Here is a 24,360-nt window from a genome sequence, read left to right on the forward strand (position 1 = left end):
CCTCCCCCGTCTCTCTCTCTCTCTCGTTTCTGCTCTCACCATGTGATGTATCTGCTCCTGCCTCAACTTGCACCGGAAGTAAAAGCTCCGAGGCCTCCCAAGTGCTAAGAAGAGGCCAGTGTCACCCACGTACAATCAGCAGAACTGTGAGCCAATTAAGCCAGTGGTCCCCAAACTTTTTGGCACCCGGGACTGGTTTTGTGGAAGACAATTTTTCTATGGGGATGGGGCAGGTTTGGGGGAGATGATTTGGGGATGATTCAAACTCATTACACTTATTATGCACTTTATTTCTATTATTATTACATTGTACTATATAAGAAAATAATTACACAACTCACCATAAGGTTGAATCAGTGGGAGCCCTGAACTTTTTTTCCTGTAACTAGACAGTCCCATCTGGGGTTGATGAGAGACACTGACATATCATCAGGCATTACATTCTCATAAGGAGCTCACAACCTAGATCCTTGACATGTGCAGTTCACAATAGGGTTCACACTCCTATGAGAATCTAATGTCACCACTGATCTGACAGAAGGCGGAACTTAAGCATGATGCAAGAGATGGGGAGTGGCCGTAAATACAAATGAAGTTTCGCTCACTCGCCTGCCATTCTTCTCCTATGGGGCCGGGTTCCTAGCAGGCCATGGATGAGTATGGGTCTGTGGCCCAGTGGTTGAGGACTCCTGAATTAAACCTCTTGTCTTTAAAAAGAAATACCTAGTCTCAGGTATTCCTTACTAGCAACGCAAGAACACCCTAACACAATGTTTAACCAGAGTATAGACTGTGTTCATTTTGTCTTTACTCTATGCTCTCCACACATAAGCAGAGTAAATTAATAAACACAAAAATACAGTTCAATTGCCCATTTTGTTCGAAAATCTGTCCTACAGAGATATAGATTTGCCAATGTTAGAAAAAAGAATGTGCCAAGTGCTCTAGGATAATTCTGAACAAGAAGTTCCAAAAATATTTTAAGCGAAGGCAGACTCATGGGAGTAGCTTCCCAAAGTATCTTCATTGAATTACTTTGCATTCATTTTGATTTATATATTTTGACATGTTAGGATATCTTAAAATAAAAATGTGCTGATTTATGTTAACATGTCATTTATTTAATACATTCTGAAGGAAGAATAGATAGGCTTTTAAAAGAGGAACTTAATAAAAGTCATTATATTCCTATATACTTTTTTTATTTTTTAGAGACAGATTCTCTCTCTGTCGCCCAGGCTAGAGAGCAGTGGTGTGATCATAGTTCACTGCAGCCTCAAACTCCTGGGCTCAAGCAATCCTCCCACTTCAGCCCTCAAACAGGTAGGATTACAGCCCCTTGCCACCACTTCCAGCTGATTTTTTTTTTTTTAGAGATGGGATCTCACTACATTGCCCAGGTTGGCCTCAAATGATCCTTCTGCCTCAGCCCCACAAAGCATTGTGATTACAGGCAATATTAGTGCAACCAGCTATGCCTGTATGCTTAAAATGAGATTTGTACTCATTATTGCCAAGAAATAATCAGATCCAGGTTGCTCAGGGTGATATGTCTCTGCAAAATACATACCCTAAAAATTATGACACAGAGGACTACGTACTGTGACTGCAGGGTTGGCATGCATAGACCTAAGAAAACCTTAGTAATTGGTGGGGTGCAGTGGCTCATACCTGTAATCCCACAACTTTGGGAGGCTGAGGCGGGTGAATCACTTGAGGTCAGGAATTCGAGACCAGCCTAGCCAACATGGTGAAGCCACAACTCTACCAAAAATATAAAAATTAGCCAGGCTCAGTGATGGTCACCTATAATCTCAGCTACTTGGAAGACTGAGGCAAGAGAATCGCTTTAACCTGGGAGGGGAGGTTGTAGTGAGCCAAGATGATGCCACTGCACTCTAGCCTAGGTGACAGAGCAAGACTCCATCTCAAAAAAAGAAAGAAAAGAAAACCCTAGCAGTCATGGCACCCAGCTTCTCATTGTCCTAGAAACCACAGTTCAGAGGGGGGACATGACTCTCCCAAGCCCTAGGCTAGCACGTTTTCCAGGCACAGCTGCATCTCTAAGTGCCTTCTAAATTTCTCCTTCTGGCTGGATTTACATAATGTAATTATCACCATCGTTCATTTGCTTCCACACTGAATTCTTTACTGCCAAAACAGAAAATTTTAATGGGATGGACGGCAGGTGACCGAACAGACAAATCTCTCATGCCCCATTCCTCCAGCATAAACGTACTGTGTACCTCACAACTGTCAGGCTCTGTGATGGGACTACAAACCCTGCCCTCCTAGAGAACTCACAGATTATTTCCCCTGCCATAAATCAGAAGACTCTGGGCTATGGGAAGACAAGAGTAGGGTGCTACAGAGGAGCAAAGGGAAAGAGCATCTGATCAGATTAGACTACTCAGACTCAAATCTGAGTCAGGAAAGGCAAGTAGGAGTGCAGGTGAGATAAGAAATGGGAGATAGGAAAAGAACATTCTAGACGGGGCCAGAGGGGGGCGGCCTTGGAAAGAAGGACAGACATGAGAAAGCACGGCAGAGTTTGGGACCTGCGAGGAGCTCAACACGACTGGAATTTCAGATGCCTATGCGAATATGGAAGGGAGTGAGTCTATAGAGAAGGCTGGGAACCTCTGCTAAGGGATGGAGTTATGTCCTAAGCACAATGCAGTCGCAACGACCTTATCTGTGACATAGTTTTAAACGCTCATCCTGAATCCATGACATGGCTCGGCTGGAGAGGTGAAGCCTGGAGGTGTGGAAACAAGCAGAAGGTTCCAGCAGTTACCCAACTGAGAAGGACTGGCGCCAGACTAGGGGCAGGTTCAGGAGACATTCTACGCATGGAATCAGGGCTCAGTGACTGTTCTCACACAGGGTGAGGAAGAGGGAGGAGTGTTCCCAAAATTTCACTTTCTTCTTTTTCAAAATACATTTTTGAACCATTGAACACATTCGTGTCACAGTAACAAAATGGCCCTGTCCTCAGATTTTGAATTCCAAATACTAAATAAACATTGATAACAACAAGGGAGGCAGAGGCCAATAAGGTTACTTGAGAGATGAGACAGTAACATCAGACTTGTTGACAAGAGGCAGTATAAGGCAGTGATTATAGTGCCAGAAGAACTCGGGCTCAAATTCCAGCCGGGTCACTTGAGACCTTGGACAAATAATCCTTTTAAATTCTAGTTCTTTAATTTCTATAAGGAGGAGAATAATGGGACCTACCTGAAGAGGTTAACCAGGAAGCTTCTATAAGAAAGTAGGCTGGGTGCAGTGGCTCACGCCTACAATCCCAACCCTTTGGCAGGCCAAGGCAGACGGATCACTTGAGGTCAGGAGTTTGAGACCAGCCTGGCCAATGTGGGGAAACTCTGTCTCTACTAAAAATACAAAAATTAGCCAGGAGTTGTGGTATGTGCCTGTAATCCCAGCTACTCAGGAGGCTGAGGCAGGAGAATTGCTTGAACCCGAGAGGCAGAGGTTGCAGTGAGCCAAGATTGCACCACTGTACTCCAGCCTGGGCAACAGAGCAAGACTCTGTCTCAAAAATTAAAAATAAACAAAAAAGCACAAAATACAGAGTCTGGCCCATAACTCATTAAACCACTGTTACCATTCAGTAGAAGATTTCCAAGGTTTGGAGAAGAATAAATCCTTTTTTTTTTTTTTTTGAGAAAGGGTCTTGCTCTGTTGCTCAGGCTGGCTGGAGTGCCGTGGCATGATCATAGCTCACTGCAGCTGCGACCTCCCAGGCTCAAGCAATCCTCCCACCTCAGCCACCTGAGGAGCTGGGACTACAGCATCCGCCACCAGACCAGGCTCATTTCTTTATTATTTTTATTTTGTTGAGATGGGAGTCTCATTATGTTGCCCAGGTGGCTCTTCAACTCCTGGCCTCCAGCAATCCTCCCACCTTGGCCTCCCAAAGCGCTGGGATCACAGGCATGAGCCACCATGGCCAACCCTTTAAATTTTAACATATTAGCTTTTATTTTTAAGACATCGCTAGTTATGGGTAGTGGGTGAGAAAGAATGTTAACACTCCGGTAGGTAGCCATTGACTGAAAGTTATCATCAGATGCTCCTTCTCAGGTCCAACCAGGAGCATCAGACGGAACATGGATCCCTCAAGTGGGGGCTGTGAGATACTCTCACACCCCAAGTCTGCTAGAAGAACAGTGGGAAGCAAAAGCTTAAAAGCTGATGTTACAGTAACAGAAAAGTCTTTTAGGCAAAAGGAAGAGTATCATCTATTTCGCATTCTGAATAAACAGAAACTTAACACTGTAAAAATGTTGTGAGAAGTTAGACGCCTTGGTCATTTTTACAAAAATGAAAAATGAACAACTAGTCTGAGTTCTTTATCAGGAAAACCGTAATAAAGAAATGAATACTAGAACTAATAAAGAAGTGATTACTGTATTTAAGTGAGTGACGTCTGTTTAATTTTCATCCTACGATTCTTAAGAAAGTCAGTCAATAGAATGATAAAACTTTTACGTGCAGTTTTGAAGGAGTGAGGTCAGGGGTGTGCTGGCAAATGTTTAACAACCAGCTCAACAAGGGGGAAAAAAAACCCCTGCATATCTTCAATTTTATACGCAAGTTTATTATAAATTTTACTGAGCTAGGAATGTGTCACATATCCTAAATTCCATATAACCAATTGATTTGTTAATTTTTATAAGATTACTATATCTATAGAAAACCTATGGTTGCACATGATGAACAAGTGTACTTCCAACATGAATACTTGTTGATATTTTCTTCTAATAATATATTACTAGGAATAATGGCCAGGCACAGTGACTCATATGTGTAATCCAAGCACCTTGGGAGGCCAAGGCAGGAGGATTGAGGCCAGGAGTTCAAGACCAGCCTGGGCAACATGGCAAGACCCAGTCTCTACAAAAAATATTTTTTTACATTAGCCAGGTGTGGTGGCAAGCACCTGCAGTCCCAGCTACTCAGGAAGGTGAGGCAGGAGGATCTCTTAAGACCATGAGGTTGAGGCCGCAGTGAGCCATGATCACACCACAGCACTCCAGCCTGGGCAACAGAACAAGATGCTGTCTCTAAAATATAAAAATAGAAGACTAAAACAACACATCATTCACTCATCAATGCAAGAGTGATTCCTTTGCTGAGTCAGATAATTGTTTCTGAATATGAGAATATTTTTCACAATTTTTTGTGCTATTCACGACGTAATGCTACAGACAACAGATACTATTAAGTTTAAACAATTTTCTTCATCATTTTCTTAAGTCTACACAACAAACAATAACTCAAGTCCTGATATGTAGTCAATACTTCCAGGAAGTAAATAGTCCATTGTGGCCAATTTCAAGCTACAACATGACCACTGGTTAACACAGAATTTGGAAGAAATGCACAGTGGAACACGGTTATGTAATATTTTTGTAATACAGGTATAATGCACTTCATTGTTTCACATTTACTAAACTTCTCAATGTCTTCCTCCAGAAGGCATTAAAATTTGTCCCTATTTGTTGGACTTGACGGAACACGGTAGTTGTTTTATTGTTTAGGGATCCTAAATATACCCATGTTTGAATGCTGAGATGTAATTCCAAGAACTATCTTTATTAAACTTGGCTACAATTCTATGTAATGACTTCACTCAGTAGTGCACTTGACCCAGATCTTATTGGTTCATGAGAGACAACTATTAAATTTTCAGGAAATTTACAAGCCAGTTGTTAAATGTAACCATTGTTTAAAAGAAATCGTATGAACTTATAACTAAATTATATTTCAAAACAAGGATTAAATATTCAAGATTCATCACTTCCCATTCATATTATTACTTTTTACTGTTACCTAGAAGTTATTCAGGATACTAGCATATAAATTTGAAAGGGGTATAAATGGAGTTAAAGTATTTTAAGGCCCTTGCATTGTCCAGGAAGTGGTAAAAGTACTAGTTTATATTAGCCTTTAATAAGTCAAAGATAAATACATACCCTCTAAGGTAACCACTAAAAGAATGTAGCCTTTCGGCCGGAACCGCCATCTTCCAGTAATTTGCCAAAATGACGAACACAAAGGGAAAGAGGAGAGGCACCCGATATATGTTCTCTAGGCCTTTTAGAAAACATGGAGTTGTTCCTTTGGCCACGTATATGTGAATCTATAAGAAAGGTGATATCGTAGACATCAAGGGAATGGGTACCGTTCAAAAAGGAATGCCCCACAAGTGTTACCATGGCAAAACTGGGAGAGTCTACAACGTTACCCAGCATGCTGTTGGCATTGTTGTAAACAAACAAGTTAAGGGCAAGATTCTTGCCAAGAGAATTAATGTACGTATTGAGCACATTAAGCATTCTAAGAGCAGAGATAGCTTCCTGAAACGCGTGAAGGAAAATGATCAGAAAAAGAAAGAAGCCAAAGAGAAAGGTACCTGGGTTCAACTGAAGCGCCAGCCTGCTCCACCCAGAGAAGCACACTTTGTGAGAACCAATGGGAAGGAGCCTGAGCTGCTGGAACCTATTCCCTATGAATTCATGGCATAATAGGTGTTAAAAAAAAAAAAATAAAAGACCTCTGGGCTGAAAAAAAAAAAAAAAAAGAATGTAAAATAATGTGTAATTGACAAGCTAATAAAGGGGGGTGAATCAAAAACTAATACTTAACTGAAAATAAGAAAGGAGAAAAAAATAAACAAGAAATGGGTGAGAAAAATAGATATTAAACAGTAAGATGGCAGATTGAAAGCTAAATCTGTAATTCTATTAAAGGCCAATAGATACCCCAATTACAAGACAAAGATTGACACAGAAGATAAAATAAAATTAAAGTATGCTGCTTAGATGACGGGTTGATAGGTGCAGCAAACCACCATGGCACATGTATACCTATGTAACAAACCTGAACACTCTACACATGTATCCCAGAACTTAAAGTGAAATAAATAAAAAAGAGGCATACCTTCAACATAAGGATATATAATGTTTGACAGTAAGGGGATAAAAAAGATATGCAAACACTAACTAAACAAAAACTGGGAAAGCTTAATCAAACTAGAATTTAAGGTAAGAACCATTGTCATCAGATTGATATAGCAATTCAAATCCACATGCGTATAATAACATATCCTTGAGATATATAAAGAAAAAAGTGAACGAATTAAAGGGAGAAATAATAATTAATAACCCTTAATCACAGATATTTTAATATACCTTTCTCTGGGGCTCACAGAGTACACAGAAAAAACCATCTGTGAAGATATGTACATTTTGAACAAAAATGTTTCTATCCTTTTGCTTTTAACCCCTCTATAACCTGAATTTGATAAGTCAATCTCATTAACAGCATCAAAGTATCCTGTCACATTTTTTTAAAAATGAACAATACTATTAACACTCTTCAGTACTATATCCACCAACTGTAGAATATGAATTATTTTCAAGAGTAAACAGAATGTTTACAACAATTAACTACATGCTGGGCCAGAAAGCAGCATTCAGCAAATCTCCAAGAATTGAAATTATACAGAGTGGGTTCACAGACCTCAGGAAAATTGAGCCAGAAATCAGTAACAGAAAGATGACTGGAAAATCCCCAAGTGTTTGGATATTAACCAGTAAACTTTTAAATAATTCATGAATCAAAAACGACTTAGGACCTATTGATAATAAAAATATAAATCCTTTCAGAGGGGAAATCTCTAAGCCAGAATGGGCTTTTTATCTATTCATAGAAAGTGGTGAAATAAGGGTCCCTCTTAATGATCTGATGACCTAAGATGATTTCTCTCTTGTATTAGTGGATCATGTACTTAGGCCTGTGCCTATGAAGGAGCCTCATCTTATAGGTCTAGAAGATCACTGGAGGCAAAAGGCTACGTATTTTAGATCTGGTCCCTGGGCACCTACTCTCTGTTTTACAATGAGCAATGGCATAGTAAGTTACGTGCTAAACCCTTTGTCTTTTCTTCTATGTCCAGCACCATTCTCCCAGTGTAAGAATGCCCACCTTCGTCCTTAGACTATTTGGACTACGTCTTCAACAGTGTAGTACCTCTGAGATTATCTACCAGCTACTACCTCTGGTTCCTCATAGCCCTTATTGTCAAGGGATTACTATCTTGACTTTCACCTGGCTAAGAGACCTGTCTCTGATGTTTGAGATTATATACATAAAACCCACAAAAATATTCTGGATTTAAAAAATTGTGTATTCTCCACCAATAAAGATCTCATCATGCTTTTGTCTCATACCGTACTGCTTACATGTCTTAATGTACTTCCTGTAGCTAGTATAAATCAAAAAGCATTTAGAACATAGAACAAAGATAATATTCGAAAGATAATTTTAAGTGTTTAAAAATAGCCAACAGTCTATTAATTGGAGTAATCAACACTAAGTACAGCACACATGCCCCCAAATCTCAGTGGTTTAAAACAACAAAGCTTTTAGTTCTCTTCTGAATCACTCTAATGTGTTCACGGAGTTTGGCGTCTCCCCCAAATGGTGACTCAGAGGATCAGGCTACTTTCATCTTGTAGTTTTACCATCTTCTTTTTTGTTTGTTTGTTTGTTTGTTTGAGACGGAGTCTCGCTCTGTTGCCCAAGCTGGAGTGCCGTGGGGAGATCTTAGCTCACTGCAACCTCTGCCTCCCAGATTCAAGTGATTCTCCTGCCTCAGCCTCCCAAGTAGCTGGCATTATAGGCACACACCACCACACCTGGCTAATTTTTGTATTTTTAGTAGAAATAGGGTTTCACCATATTGGCCATGATGGTCTCGATCTCCTGACCCGCTTGCCTCAGCCTCCCAAAGTGCTGGGATTACTGGCGTGAGCCACCGCACCCAGCCAGTTTCACCATCTTCTTGCTTCACTGTCATCCTGGTATCACCCAGCTAGCAGATGCAGAGGAGTAGAAGATAAGTCTAATCAATGACTGAACCGTCTCAGCCAGGAAGGGACACGAGTCAGTTCCACTCACCTTCCATCGACTGGAAAGAGTAACACCACCCTACCTAGATGCAGAGGGACAGTAAAGTATAGTCTTCCCAGGGACCAGGAGGGAAGTGGGGTGGTCTGTGACACACGTCACACTGTCTCTTCCTCCAAAAGACATCAAACTGCAGTCTATTAAGGAGGAAGAAAAGAAAGGAAGTAGCATTCACTGATTTGGGGTACCAAGTTTAATGCTACAAACTTCATACATGCTGTGTTTAAACAGTAAGAAAACACAAAACAAATGTCACTCTCCTCAGTTTATACATGAAGAAACTGAAGCAATGAGATATTATATAAGTAAATTAAAATGTCAGGAGTTGACTCCAGGTCTATCTGACTCCAAGTCCTGTGTTTCTGTTTTCTCATCCCAGGTTTCTCAAAAGGTGGCGCACAGCTCACTTGCATCACAGTAACTTGAGGTGCCTGAGCCTCACATCATGCTTACTGAATTAGAATATCCAGGGGTAGAGTATAGGAATCTGTAGTTTTAACAAGTTTCCAAGGTGACTCTATACTATAACAGATCATACTTTCTCTGGAACACAACAGTGAAATTATAAAACAATCTCTTTAAACAAACTAGAAAATGTACAAAAAAGAAATAAGATTAAGTAGGCTTAAGAGGGGAGGCTGTAGGGCAACTGGAAAATCCTACAGAACAAGAAGTTCGAGGCTGGGGAATTCATCCTAAGCCAGTTAGTTTCCTGGGTAATCTCGGGCAAGTCACCTAACTTCACTCAATCTGTCCCAAAAAAAGTCTACGTTTTCTCCATAGTAAAATGTTGCAATCAGGCTAAATAATCCCTAAAGCCTTTTTGAAAGTTATTTGTAAAGATTTAAAGAGCTTTAAACTGAGACAATAAAACAAATACAGGATGAAGGAAGTATTAACATTTAAAACAACAGATAATTCCAGCAAGATTTTTTGTAGATATACACAGGCTTCTTCTAAAATTTATATGGAAAGTCAACAGAACTAAAAAGTTAAAACAATTTTGAAAAAGAAGAATAAAGTCAGAGGAATCACAATACCCAATTTTAAGACTTACTATGTAACTATAGTAATCAACACAGTGTGGTATTGGCAGAGAAACAGATCCATAGATTAATGGAACAGATTACAGAACCCAGAAATAGCTCTATGTAAGAATGCCCAGTGCATTTATTTTTAGCAAAGATTTAAAAAGCAACTGAATGGAGGAAGGAGGCTTCCTCCATTTTCAAGAAATGGTGTTGGAACAACTGGCTATCCAAAGGCCCAAAGGGGGGAGAAAACATTTACAATCTAAACCACACCTTCAACAAAAATTACATCAAAATGGATCCTAGATCTCAATGTAAAATGGTAAATGTAAAAATATAAAACCTTTAGGAAAAATGGAGAAAATCCTTGTAACTTAGGGTTAAGCAAAGAAATCTTAGGCACAAAACTGAAAGCATGATCAGTAACATAAAAATTTCAATTCATTATGTATTTGTTTTCCACAAAATATCTTGGGAATAGGATGAAAAGATAATCAACAGAAAGTGAGAACAAGTCTGCAAAATACATGTCTGACAAAGGACTTGCTTTAAGTATATTTAAAGAACTTGCTAAACTAAATAGTAAACAATCTAAGTTTTTTAATGGGCCAAAGACTTGAACAGACAGACCTTCACCAAAGAGAATATGGATGGTGAATAAGTACATCCTTAGCCAGAGGAAAATACAAATTAAAACCACAATGAGATACCACCACTACACACCTATTAGGATGGCAAGAATCAAAAATAGTGATAATACTAATTCTGGTAAGCATGTAGAGGAACTGGATCCCTCATACATTGCTGGTGGGAATGTGAAATGTACAACCCCTAATGGAAACAATTTGACAGTTTTTTAAAAAGTTAAACATCTAGCATATGACTCAGCAGTCATACTCTTGGGTATTTCTCCTCAAGAAATGAAAACATTCTCACATAAAATGTACATGAATTTTCATAGCAGCTTTATTTCTAATAGCCAACAAACTGACACCAACCCAAATGTCTTTCAAACAGTAAACAAACTACGATCCATCCATGCAATGGCATATATACTAATTGGCAACAAAAAGCAACCACTACTACACAAACGAGTTGGATGCATCTCAAGATTATAGACAGTGAAAAAGATCAATCTCAAAAGCTAAGATTCCACCTATGTGACATTCTCAAAAAGTGATGGAGCATGGGTCAATGGCTGCTGGAAGGGGAGTGGGGTTAGGGATGAAAAGAGAGTGTAACTATAAAAAAGATTGCACAAGGAAGTTAGTTTGTAGAAATGCAACCATTTCGTATCACTACTCTGGTGGCAGTTACACACATCTAGACAGGTAGTAAAATTTCATTTAACTATACACACACACAAACACAAGAAAGCAAGCATTAGGCTGGGCATGGTGATTCACACCTGTAATCTCAGAATTTAGACTGAAGCAGAAGAATCACTTCAGGCCAGGAGTTCAAGGCCAGCCTGGGCAACAAAGTAAGACCTGTCTCTAAAATCATAATTAAAAAATTTGCCAGGTATGGTGGCATGCACCAATAGTCCCAGCTACTTTGGAGGCTAAGGTGGGAGGAAAACTTGAGCCTAGGAGATCGAGGCTGCAGTGACCTATGATTACACCACTGCACTGCAGCACCTGGGTGACAGAGCAAGATCTCGTATCTTTAAAATAAAATTTTTAAAAAAAAGCATGATGAAAAAAACTAGTGAAATCTCAATAAAGTCAGTAGTTCAGTTAATAGTGTTATACCAATATCAATGGTTTGGTTTTGATAAAGTACTGCAACTATGAAAGATGTTATCATTGGAGAAAGCTGGGAGAAAGAACCTGGGAACTCTCTGTACGATTTTTTTCAACTTCTTGTGAGTCTAAAATGATTTCAAAATAACGTAAGCAGCAGCTAGTATTTGTTGAGCACTGTGTGCTTACATTGCTCTGAGAACTTTATATACATCAATACATTAAATCCTTACATCTTTGTAGTAGATACTGTTGTATTAGTCCGTTCTCACAATGCTGTGAAGAGATTACCTAAGACTGGGTGATTTACAAAGCAAAAAGGTTAACTGACTCACAGTTCAACACAGCTGGGGAGGCCTCAGGAAACTTATAATCACAGTGTTAGGCCAAGGGGAAGTAAGGCACATCTTACACGGTGGCAGGAGAGAGAATGTGTAGCGGAAACTGCTACTTTTAAGACCATTGGATCTCATGAGAACTCCCTCACTATTATGAGAGTAGCATGAGGGAAACTGCCCCCAGGATCCAATGACCTCCCACCAGGTCCTTCCCTTGATACATGGGGATTACAATTCAAGATGAGATTTGGGTGGGGACACAGAGCCAAACCCTATCAAAAGTGTTCACTGCATTTTACAGATGAGGAAACTAAGTTTCAGAAAATTTAAGTGAATTCAGCAAGGACACAGTTGCTAAGTAATAGAGGTAGGATTCAAACCCAAGTCATCCAATTCCAGAGCTTTCAGGCTTAACCAATAAGCGCTTTTTTTTCTTTTTTTCTTTTTTTTAGAGATGGGTCTCACCATGCTGCCTAGGCTAGTCCTGAACTCCTGGCTCAAGCAATTTGTTTGCTTCAGTCTCCCAAAGTGCTGGGATTACATGCATGACCACTGTACCCAACCCCAATAAGCAATACTTTTGAAGGAAAAAAAAAAAAAAAAGGCAGGACAAAGATAAGGTCAGGACAGGAGTCAACAATATGAGGGGAGGAAAAGAAAACAACACAGAAAGACAAAGTAAACTGAACACAACATGCAAAGGCCTGGGAAGTGATCTTTCTGGTACCCTCTGTGTCAGTCAGTCCCATAGGAAAGACTGTACTCCATTTTGATCCACTTATTTCTAAGGGACCAAGGAGAAACTGGAGAGACGGAAGGCACATTCTCAAAAGAATATTAAACAGCTCTTATTCTAATAGGCCAGAGTAATTGGAGTTATGTAATCTATGGGAAATCAAGAGAATCATTTAATTGCCACCTTCTGTAAAGACTTTTAAGAGCATGCCCAGAGGATACAGGACAAATGAAAGACTTACATCAAAAAAACGTTTAGTTTAACATTAAAACACATTTTCCTGGTCATCTGAGTGAGGACAAAACTAGGACAGATTAGAGTTTCTTCTGAGACATTCAAGAAGAGAAAAACAAAACTGGCAGTTCACTGTACTCAAAATGAAACCTGTTCAGAAGCTGTACCTGGTGCTATGCCGGGACCCATGTAAGACATTTGATATGTGTTGTCTGTTTCAATCCACCTGGGTAACTGTGAAATACGTATGGCTGTTCCCATTTCATAGATATGGAAACTGAGCTTCAGAGAAGCTAATCTTCTGCCCAAAGCCACTTAGCTGCCTGGTGGTGGAGATGTGAAATGCAAACCGAGGCATTACTGCCTTTGCAACTCAGATTATTTCCACTACGTTATATACATTGTTAAACTTGGAGATTTGTGGACTTTGAGACCAGTCCCCCACCCCAGCCCTACTGGCATAAAACTGCATCAAATAATCAATTATGGTTGTTTTCCAGCTGTAAAAGTATCTATGCCTCAAAATGCTACTAACCTGATTTGACATCAGCTCCAAATTCACTCATGTCAATCAAGCCCTTCTTTCAGGAACTCTGTTTTGTCCAGTAAGGAAACCTATGCTTCTAATGTATCATTCTCTCAAAAGCATCCCTGGGGGTATGGAAATTGAATTAGAAAAAATGACAGAGAAAGAGTAAGCACTTGAGTCTCGTTTTACAGATGAGAAATTCTGGGATGCCCAGTAAGCCAGGCATAGAATCAAAGCTGTGTGTAAGTAAACAAGAGACTCAGGGAGCAGGGGAGTCCGACCTCCTGAAGATTTCAACACAGGATGAGTGCAGCCCCATGGATGCTATGGAAGAGCAATGCCCCACTGGGAAGGTCTCTACCCATCCAGGCCAACATGGGCCCAATGAAGGCTATGACTATGCAGATGTGTGTGTGTGTTCTAGTAAAATTTTATTTGTAAAGACTGAAATCTGAGTTTCATATAATTTCTTGCTGATTTAAAAAATTAATAATGTTTCCTTTTTAGAGCAGTTTTGGATTTACAGCAGAAATGAGGGAAAAACTACGTATATTCCCAACCACCCCCATGAGTTTCCCCATTATTAACATCATGCATTGGTGTGGTCCATTTGTTACAACTGATGAACCAATATGGACACGTTATTATTAACTTTACATTAGGATTCACTCTTTGTGGTATACAATTCTGTGGGTTCTGCCAAATGTATAATGACATGTACCCACAACTGCTGTATGAGACAGCGTAGTTTTACTGATCTAAACATCCCCTGTTCAACTATTTTATCCCTCCCCACCAAAACCCCCAAAACCACTGATCATTTTGCTGTCTCTATAGCATTATCTTTTCCAGAATGTCATATAGTTGGAATTGTATAGTAGCTTTTTCAGACTGGCCTCTTTCACTTACAATATGCATTCAAGTTTCCTCCAGGTCTTCTCACAAGTTAATGGCTTTTTAAAACTATACTTTTTTTAAGAGGAGTTTTAAGGTTATAGAAAAAGTGATCAGAAAGTACAGAAATTTCCCACGCACCCGCCTCCCCACAAGCAGCTTCCCCCTATTATTTCCATCTTGCATCATTTGGTAGATTTGTTACAACTGATGAGCCAATATTGATATGTTATTAACTAAAGTCCATTGTTTTCATTGGAGCTCGCTGGGTTTTGACAAATGTATAATGAGATGTATCTACTTTTAGCACATTTCATCACTGAGTAACAGACAGTGTATGACCACACCACTGTTGGTCTATCCATGCATCTACTGAAGGATATTTTGGTTACTTCCTAAATTTTGGCAATTGTGAATAACGTTGCTATAAACATTTCATGAGATTTTTGCGTGAACCTAAGTTTTCAACTTATGTCGAAATACCAATGATCTTGATTGCTCGCTTATATGCTAAGACTATGTTTAGCTTTGGGAAAAAAAAAAACTGCCAAACGCTCTTCCCAAGTGCCTACACCATTTTGCACTCCCACCAGCAATGAAAGGCGATTCTATTGCTCCACATCCTTGCTGGCGCTCTGTTTTAGATTCCAGCATTCTAACGGGCGTGTCTCTTGCATGTGTCTAATAGGTGTAGCTCGGCCGGGCGCAGTGGCTCAAGCCTGTAATCCCAGCACTTTGGGAGGCCGAGACGGGCGGATCACGAGGTCAGGAGATCGAGATCATCCTGGCTAACACGGTGAAACCCCGTCTCTACTAAGAAATACAAAAAACTAGCCGGGCGAGGTGGCGGGCGCCTGTAGTCCCAGCTACTCGGGAGGCTGAGGCCGGAAAATGGCGTGAACCCGGGAGGCGGAGCTTGCAGTGAGCTGAGATCCGGCCACTGCACTCTAGGCTGGGAGACAGAGCAAGACTCCGTCTCAAAAAAAAAAAAAAATAGGTGTAGCTCACATTTTAACCCAAATGTATCTTTTCTGAAGTACAGCGTTCAACTAAAATAAAAAACAAGCTAGAATTGTCTGTAATTGTCATTTTCAGAAACTTCATCCAATCAAACTGGAAGGATCCAGTGAGAACAAAATTCTTTAAAACTACTAATTCCTATCGCTGAAGGGAAGGCTGGTATTACTTACTACCCCAAATACTTTGCAATTGAAAAAGCCAAGTCAAAATGTGTCCCTTCACTAATATGCTAAAATGAACTTTTTTCGTATAGCATGAGGACACCTGAAGTATAAAATAAAAATTGTATTCTGTTGACTAGTAGTCTCATAAAGGCATTTTCTTTCGCATTTCTGGATTTGACTTTGTTTTGCAAAGCTTCTCAGGTTTAAACAAGTGTGCAGTCCTAAATTACTGTGTGCTGTTTCTAAGACACTAAAAAGTGTGGGCCAGGGCCGGAGGGAGGGGCCTGGCATTTCCTTCTTCTATAGCTTATCCAGATGTTCTCTCACATTTTTTATGGAAACTGGGACAACAGAAACATAGGAAGAAGCTTTCTGCTGCAGGTTATTACACCTGCTATGGCCTGAATTTTCAAATAGTGAAAGATATTTTCTTACTATATTTCAAAGCTACATTTTACACCTTATTGTTTACATAATAGTTTTGATGCTCATTAACTCTACAAAGGTTCAGAAAGCAAAGTGCAAAAAAAAAAAATTCTTGAAGAAAGAGAAATCACCCAACTTCACATTTTTTGCAAATGTGAACTTTCCATAGGTATGACTTTATGATGTGGCAACTTAAAGTAATCAAAATCACATAACACATCTACCTTGGAAAATTATTGGCAAGGATCTTAGATTGTTAAATGGCCCATTTTACATTCCAATCCTTAATGAGCAAGATCAAACCATATAAAAACAAGCGCTTTCTCCTCAACTATCTATCTGCCATTTATGGCACCTCCTCAAAAGCCTTGGAAATAGTCCATAACTAGGTGGCAAAGATGCCTGATAACTTTTCCAAACCAAATGGCAAAGCATTTAAGGGAAGCATCAAAAAAGTATTTGCCAGAAACAAGCATAACATTTGGAATACCTTTCCTTGGCTTTTAATCGTTGCATTTTGGAGGGTAAGTTTAATTACTTCTGTTCTTAACCCGCGGCTATCTACAGCGATCATTCCAGCCATCCCTGTATTTCATATGGCAACATCGAGCATAAGAAACTTCAAGTAAAACACTGAAATACCCACACTTCAGCAGTGCTAAAAAAAATCTCCCCATTAATGTAATTTCCTTTCAATGTAAGCAGAGTGAGTACATTCTGCTGAGTCTTTTATTTTTATTTATTTTGAGACAATCACACTGTCATTGAGGTTGGAGTGCAGTGGCACGGTCACAGCTCACTATAGCCTCAACCTCCTGGGCTCATCCATCCTCCTGCCTTCGCCTTTCAAGTAGCTGGGACTACAGGCTTGCATCACCACACCCAGCTAATTTTTTTTTTTTTTTTTTTTTTTTTTTAAGTAGAGACAAGGTTTCCCCATATTGCTCAGGCTGGGCTCAAGGGATCTGCCCACCTCAGGCTTCCAAAATGCTGAGATCACAAGCGTGAGCCACCGTGCCCAGCTGAGGGCTTTTTAAAAGAGAGTTTGGGGACTGGTAAAAATAAATGATGTAACTTTTTAAACATTTCTAGTGAGGGACCTCTGGTACAAGAGGTATTTGATTATTCCTGCTGAATTGAGGTGTCTTCCCCAGGTCATCGATGTATCTTTAAATTCACCATTGAGTCTCCAAGGCTGGAGAGTTGCAAGTATCTAATACAGTATGAGCCACTTGATTTTTGTGATCCATTCCTTCCCTTTCTTACCGTACTGCTGGATAAACAGACTACTCTCACCCACACTACAGACTTAAAGCTTTCTAGCTTACTATCATGGGCTGAATGCTGGAGGCCCCAAAGATATGTTAAAGTCTCAGCTCCAAAACTTCAGATCTTATTTGGAAATACGGTCATTGTAGATGTAATGACTTAAGACAAGGTTATGCTGAGATAGGGCAGGTCCTTAATCCTATATGGCTATTGTCCTTTTAAGACAATGTGAAAAAATGACAGCCAAGGGAGACTGTAGAGATGCAGCTGCAAAGCAAGGAATCCCACTGTCAGAAGCTCAGAGGAGGCAACGGAGAATGTCCCCCTGTGGGCTTCGCAAGGAGAATTGCCCTGCCAATGCCTTCCAGACTTTCAGGTTTCAGATTTCAGATTTTAGACTTCAGACTTCTAACCTCCAGTACTGTGAGATGGTAAATTTCAGTTGTTTTAAATCATCCAGCTTGTAGTGATTTGTTATAGCAACCCTGGGAAACTGATACACATGCCTTGGTTCTTGAGTCAAACAGGGGTTCAAACCCTTCTTTCTGGACAACTGGTGGCATGCAAAACTGGTGGCATGCAAAGCTCTTCTGGGACGGGGGCCCAACCTTGCTGCAGTAACCTCCTCCCCAGGGATCAGACTTCTTTCGAAACCGAGGGTAGGTGCCTTCCTACTTTCGCTTAACAGGAACACAGCCTCCAGGATGCTGCCTAAAGGCCTATGGAAACCCCATAAAGCCCCTCCTGAGACGTGGGAGTTTGTTTGGTTTAATTTTTCATCAACATAAAATAAGCTAGTAAATTTATAATTTTACCTAAAAATTAAGATAAACCTGGGATACTCTATGTCATATGTGTTCATATCAAAAACATATTGCTTTCATATACATAAAATGTCTTTGGCTCAAAAGCTGTTGCTATGGACTCAATTATTTCCTCCCCAAATTCCTGTGTTGAAGCCCTAACCCCTCAGTGTGCTGGTGTTTGAAAATGGGGCCTGTGGGAGGTGACTAGGTTTAGATGAGGTCATGGGGTGGGATGTTCATGATAGGATTAACACCCTTATCCTAATACAAGAAGAAATACAAGAGGCCAGGCGTGGTGGTTCATGCCTGTAATCCCAGCAGGGAGAGGCGGAGGCAGGAGGATCACTTGAGCCCAAGAGTTTCAGAGCAGCCTGGGAAACACAATGAGATCCTCTCTCTCCAAAACATTAAAAAATGAACTTGATATGGTGATGCACACCGGTAGTCCCAGCTACTTAGGAGGTTGACATGGGTGGATCACTTCAGCCCAGGAGGTCTAGGCTGCAGTGAGCCACGACTGCACCACTGCATTCCAGCCTGGGCGACAGAGTGCAATCTGTCTCTACATTTTTTTAAAAAGATGATACAAGAGAGCTTGCTTTCTCTTTCAGCCATATGGAGACACAGAGAGAAGGCAGTCGTCTACAAGCCAGTAAGGGAGCCCTCACCAGGAACCGAGGTGGCCCACACCTTCATCTTGGACTTCCCAGCCTCTAGAACGATGAGAAAATTCTCTTGCATAACCACTCAGCCTGTGGTATTTTGTGATAGAAGCCCAAGCTAAGACAGCTGTCATATTTAAGTGAGAACACAATGTAATGTCATGATGAAAACTCTTTAAAAGCAGTAGAGGTAATCAGACACTATCTGAGTCAGGATTCTGTCCCATCCATTTCAGAAAGACAGGTCATGCTATGTGTTTTCAGTCAATGTTATGTATTTTAAGTACAGCAAATTTCTAAATGATTGTGTTAAGTTGCTATGGTCCTCTGCTTTCAATAATAAAGATCTCTTTACCTCCTGCTTCACTGCGCTGCCCTGGGACTAGCTGTCAGGGCAGAGAGGACCAGGAAAAGAGGAAGGGAGAAGAGAGCTGCCCGTCTTCTCCTGAGCCCACACTGGTAGAATAAGCCTCTGGGCACCTGTCTGAACCCCTTGGTAAGCCCGTGCAAGGCCAAGGGCAGGAATGTGTTTGAGCTGCTTTTCTGTCCAACTTCCTCGATGTGCCTACAGCATCTCCTGATGTCTGTTGCCCTCACTTTAAATGCCAAGTCCTACCTGCCTGCTGGTATTTTTCCTCAACACTTTGATCCAGGCCTGTTGCCCTAAATGGCAGATCTAAACTGCTGCATACATGTACCATCTGTCTGTTAGCATCAGGTGCTTGGGGGGAACCTCAGCTGCTTCTGTGTTCAACTTCCTTGCTGCCTCCCCCTTGTCTGTAGTCTCACCAGATACCTATTACTCCTCCCCTCACCATTCCAGGCATCTCAAGATCAGCTCCACTTTCTCAGCATATTAAGGTCACTTCATAAAGGAGGGATGGGCAGAGGGACACAGCTGTGAGGCATCTAAAATGGGCATTTAGGAAGTCTTCCCTCTTCCCTCTTCAACTTTTCATTTTTTTGAGAAGGAGTCTTGCTCTGTCACCCAGGCTGGAGTGCAGTGGCGTGATCTCTACTCACTGCAACCTCTGCCTCCTGGGTTCAAGCAATTCTCCTGCCTCAGCCTCCTGAGTAGCTGGGATTACAGGCGTGCATCACCATGCCGGCTTTTTTTTTTTTTTTTTTTTTTTAAGTAGAGAAGAGGTTTCACCATGTTAGCCAGCTTGGTGTTGAACTCCTGACCTCAGATGATCCACCCACCTTGGCCTTCCCAAGTGTCAGCACTACAGGCATGAGCCACCACACCTGGCCTTTTCATTAATTTTTAAAAGGCTTCGCACACCATTCCTCAGATTTGATGGTATTATTCACGCTAACTATATGCAGTAGTCTCCCTTATCAGTGGTTCACTTTCTGCAGTTTCAGTTACCTGAGGTTAACCACGGTCAGTAAACAGGCAAGTATAACACAATAAGATATTTTGAGAGGTAAAGAGAGAGAGATCACTTTCACATAACTTTTATTACAGTACATTGTTTTAACTATTCTCTTTTATTATTGGTTGTTGTTGGTAATCTCTTACTATGCCAGATAAACTTTATCGTAGGTATGTATATGTTTAAAAAACTATAATATTTATAGGGTTTGGGACTATCTGTGGCTTCAGGCATCCACGGAGGGTCTTGGACCATATCCTTTGTGTTTAAGAGCAAACGACTGTGTAAGAGATATCAAAATCCAAGAGAATATAGTATCTCTATAATCAGAACCACTTTATAGAATTGGAGTCACTGCATAGAGAATGGAGAGTTTTTTATATTCTACGCTGCTCTGTCTCTGAAAAGTATTGACAAGTCCCACAAAGACATAATTACTTTTCGTACACTTGAACAAGACCTGTCTTTCCAAAATCAATGTTCACACCAGCAAAGGTACCCTGGTGTCACAGTCAATAGTGCCATCCCCAGACTGAGTGAAAACTTGGTAACACCCTTCTAGAATTCCCTATTCAATCAATAGGAATAACTTTAGAGTCTTCCTTCTCCCGAGTTTTGTAAAGTTTTTCACCTTATGTAATACCATTTGAATGTGGATGCTTTCACAGGTTAATCAAAATCCTTGAGACAACTGTTTCACACTGAAGAAAGCAATGACATGCTACATCATCCATTTTCATTAAAATGTCTTAAGGAGGCCAGGCATGGTGGCTCAAGCCTGTAATCCCAGCACTTTGGGAGGCCAAGGAAGGCACATCACCTGAGGTCAGAAGTTTGAGATCAGCCTGGCCAACATGGAGAAACCCTGTCTCTACCAAAAAAAAAAAAATACAACAATTAACCAGGCATGGTGATGTGCACCTGTAATTCCTCACTTTACTACTCAGGATGCTGAGGCAGGAGAATCTCTTGAACCCAGGAGCCAGAGGTTGCAGTGAGCAAGAGATCGCACTATTGCACTCCAGCCTGGGTGCAGAGACTCCATCTTAAAAATAAATAAATAAATAAAAATAAAATCGCAAGGAAATTGCTCTAAGAGACTTTCTCTTTTCTAGCTGGTAGAAAACCAACCCCTCCTTCTTTTCCACCAAAAGCCTTTATTTTCTCAATTTGGAGTTGGTTATTTTAGTAATCACGCAATCATTCTTTTTTATTTACCATATGCACTTGGTACGATTTTTATTTTACTGTTTTTCTTTCTGGTTTATGATAATGTTCTCTTTTTTGTATGATAATGTCAGAAGCTTAATTTTCCCTTCTGTTAGGTCTTGATTATTCCCCCCGAAGGCTGATATTTAAAATAAAAGCACTTAAAACTTAATGTTAGCAGAACAGTTATGTTGTCACATGCATACAAGGGAAAATAAGCCTCCAGATACTGTTAATATTATTCCACGCAAATTAAGTCTAATGCAGCACATCTAATAAGGAGTTTCCCTTCAGGGCTGATCTAATTGTAAAACTGAGCCTAAGTTTTAAAAAGGTGATGGCAAATAACTAGGAATCAGTTTGTTACTGCTGTTGCAGGACGGACTTCTGAGGATCATTTGTAACCGACAAGGAAAATTACAACCCGAGAGTTATACTCCTTGTATCAGAATGTTCTCGAAATTAGCCTGATCAGTTTTTTTTTTTTTTTTTAAACAAACATACAAGAAGCGAGTGCCCAGTGCAGCTATCAGTTGAGGTTAGCTGCAGGATGAGTTAAATAGGTCCCTTTATGGTCAGCTGGAGCAGATCTCAGGTTGAAACAGCTGGGTAAACCGAAGGAAGTAGCAGTGGGTCTGCTGAGCCGCTCACTGGCTTTTGTCAACTGATATAAGGAAGTTTCGATGAAGGCATAGAAAAACTTTGACAACCAACCTCAACTGTTAGTCTCTTGAGACCAACAACTGTCTAAAATAAGCTGGGAGACTCATTTCTAGCTTCCCAGGCCCTACTTTGCATGGAAACTCCCTTCCCTGACCCCCTAGCACAGCCACATCCACCTCACCCTTCAGGTCTCAGCTCAAATGTCAGTTCCTGAGAAAGGTTGGGCTTGAGAGGCTGTACCTGCCTCAACTGTGTCTGCTGCTCCAAAAAGTAGAGCAGAAAATGGGCAACAGACAAGGCCACCCAGAAGGGAAGAAAAGCACTGCCCCAAGTGGCCAACACACCCATCAGGACCCACTTGTCTTTGGGTTCAACCTAACCTTGGACCTCACCTTCTTTTTCCTGCCCTGTAAGATTACTCCCAGTCAATTGTTCTAGTTATTTCTGGTTCTCAGCAGCATTAAAATATTACACTAGGATAAGGTAAAAGGAACTGGATGAATCAGAAAGGGAACAAGTGAAAAAGCTAACAAAAAGGGGCAAAGAAATATTTGAAATGTATTATAATTGAATAAAATCGAAATGCACAAAAGACCGACCCAACTGGAATTTAAATAGTTCTAAGAGATCTTTTCAAGAAGTAATTTTGTAAGTGAACTGAGAACATGAATAGAATCCTGTTCTACTGTTCTATAGTCACTGGGTGGTAACTTCCCTAAGGCTAGAGACAGAGTGTCAATTCACTTGCTCTCCACCACGAAAGAGCTGAACCAGGCCTGTGGGAAGGTATTTTGTAAATTCAGTAGATGATCATTGTTCTTACAGGCCACATTCTGATATAAAAGCATACACCAAGACTTACTTTGCACATCAAAGTTACAACTTCCAAAGTCAGTTAAAACCACCACATACATAATTTGCAAAAGGATTTTACTGCTATAAATGTCTGCTTTCTGCGTTCTTTTTCTGGTTCTTTATGGCTCACCAATAAAGAGGTATGTCATGATCACCTCTTCTCTAACGAATCCTTTCTGCCTCTTTGGGATCTAAAGGGGAAAACTGAGAGTAAATACAAACGTTTTCCTAGCCCCTCTAAAAGTACAAAATTAAAGAGGCCTGTTATCCTGTAATGAAAATGTTCTACTTAAATGAAATTTCATTTTCAAATGACCCAACCACAGTACAATCAACAATAACAGGCTTTATATCCAAATGGGAGAGGAGGAGAAAGGCATAGCATGCTTGCCCTTGGTTAAGAAGGGTTGTATTTAAACAATGAGAGACAAATATGTCTACATCACGGGGTCTGGGGAAAATATGTTAACTATTGTTGATTTTGGATTAATGAGAATTTTGCTCCCAATTTTCCACAGAATGGTTTTTATTTTCTAATCTTTTCACTGTACCATTAACCACTGCCAGGAAGAAGCCAAAAAGTTGCTAAAATCTACCGTATCACATGTGAAGCAATGTGGAAGCAAGACTGTCATGAAACTAAGGTACCCCCACCACTCCGGGCCAAAGCACATAGTTTCCTAGTTCTGGCAGGCTTGAGGGCTGCAAGGCAGGACTAGGGAGGAGATACTCAAAATGGGTAATGAGTATTGAAAACTACGCATCATACCATGTCTTGGGAGTCAGGAAGCTAGGGCAGGTAACTTAACATTTGACAAAGCTTCTTTCTCTTCTTCCACCTCCAGGGGAAGAGGGCTGCTTTCCTTAATCAGGCCATCCACAACGTGCAACTGCTTTGACCTGCTCCGTGTCATCATAAACAAACGGCAAAATATTAAGGAGTTTCCTGAATTTATAACGATATATCCATTTGCATTATCTAAAGTGCTCTTTGGAACGCTCACTTTTAAGAACAGTTTTTTTTGTTTGTTTGTTTTTTTAATGAGACAGTTTCTGTCTCTTAGGCTGGAATGCAGTAGTACAATCACTGTCCACTGCAGCCTGGACCTGTCCCTGGGCTCCACTGATTCTCCCACCTCAGCCTCCCGAGTAGCTGGGACTACAGGCTCACCACCAGGCCCATTCAACCAAGCTCAGTAAACAATCCCACCTGCTGATGAGAGTTTTAAATGTTCAATGCACCTGGGCAGAACTAACAAAGATACACAAGGTATTTTATTTCCCTCAATGATACTTTAGCGAGCAAACAGCTCATTAACATCTCGCATCGCAACCTCTTCCACTTGCCAGCCATACATCAGTGTAATATTTGTATATTTTGCTCAGTTTATGAAATGCAT

At 40.5% G+C, this 24,360-nt stretch overlaps 1 protein-coding gene and 1 pseudogene across 4 annotated transcripts in view; one reads left to right on the top strand and one right to left on the bottom strand.

Annotated features, from left to right (window-relative positions):
- CSGALNACT1 (chondroitin sulfate N-acetylgalactosaminyltransferase 1) overlaps positions 1-24,360 on the bottom strand; it is a 360,793-nt gene that overhangs the window by 215,209 nt on the left and 121,224 nt on the right. The gene's annotated exons all lie outside the window — the stretch shown is intronic.
- On the top strand, positions 6,037-6,592 carry LOC101013719 (annotated as a pseudogene). Its single transcript, XR_002523722.2, has one exon. The product of XR_002523722.2 is annotated as a 60S ribosomal protein L21 pseudogene (transcript).

This window comes from Papio anubis, chromosome 8 (assembly GCF_008728515.1).
Source record: "Papio anubis isolate 15944 chromosome 8, Panubis1.0, whole genome shotgun sequence".
Lineage (NCBI taxonomy): Eukaryota > Metazoa > Chordata > Mammalia > Primates > Cercopithecidae > Papio > Papio anubis.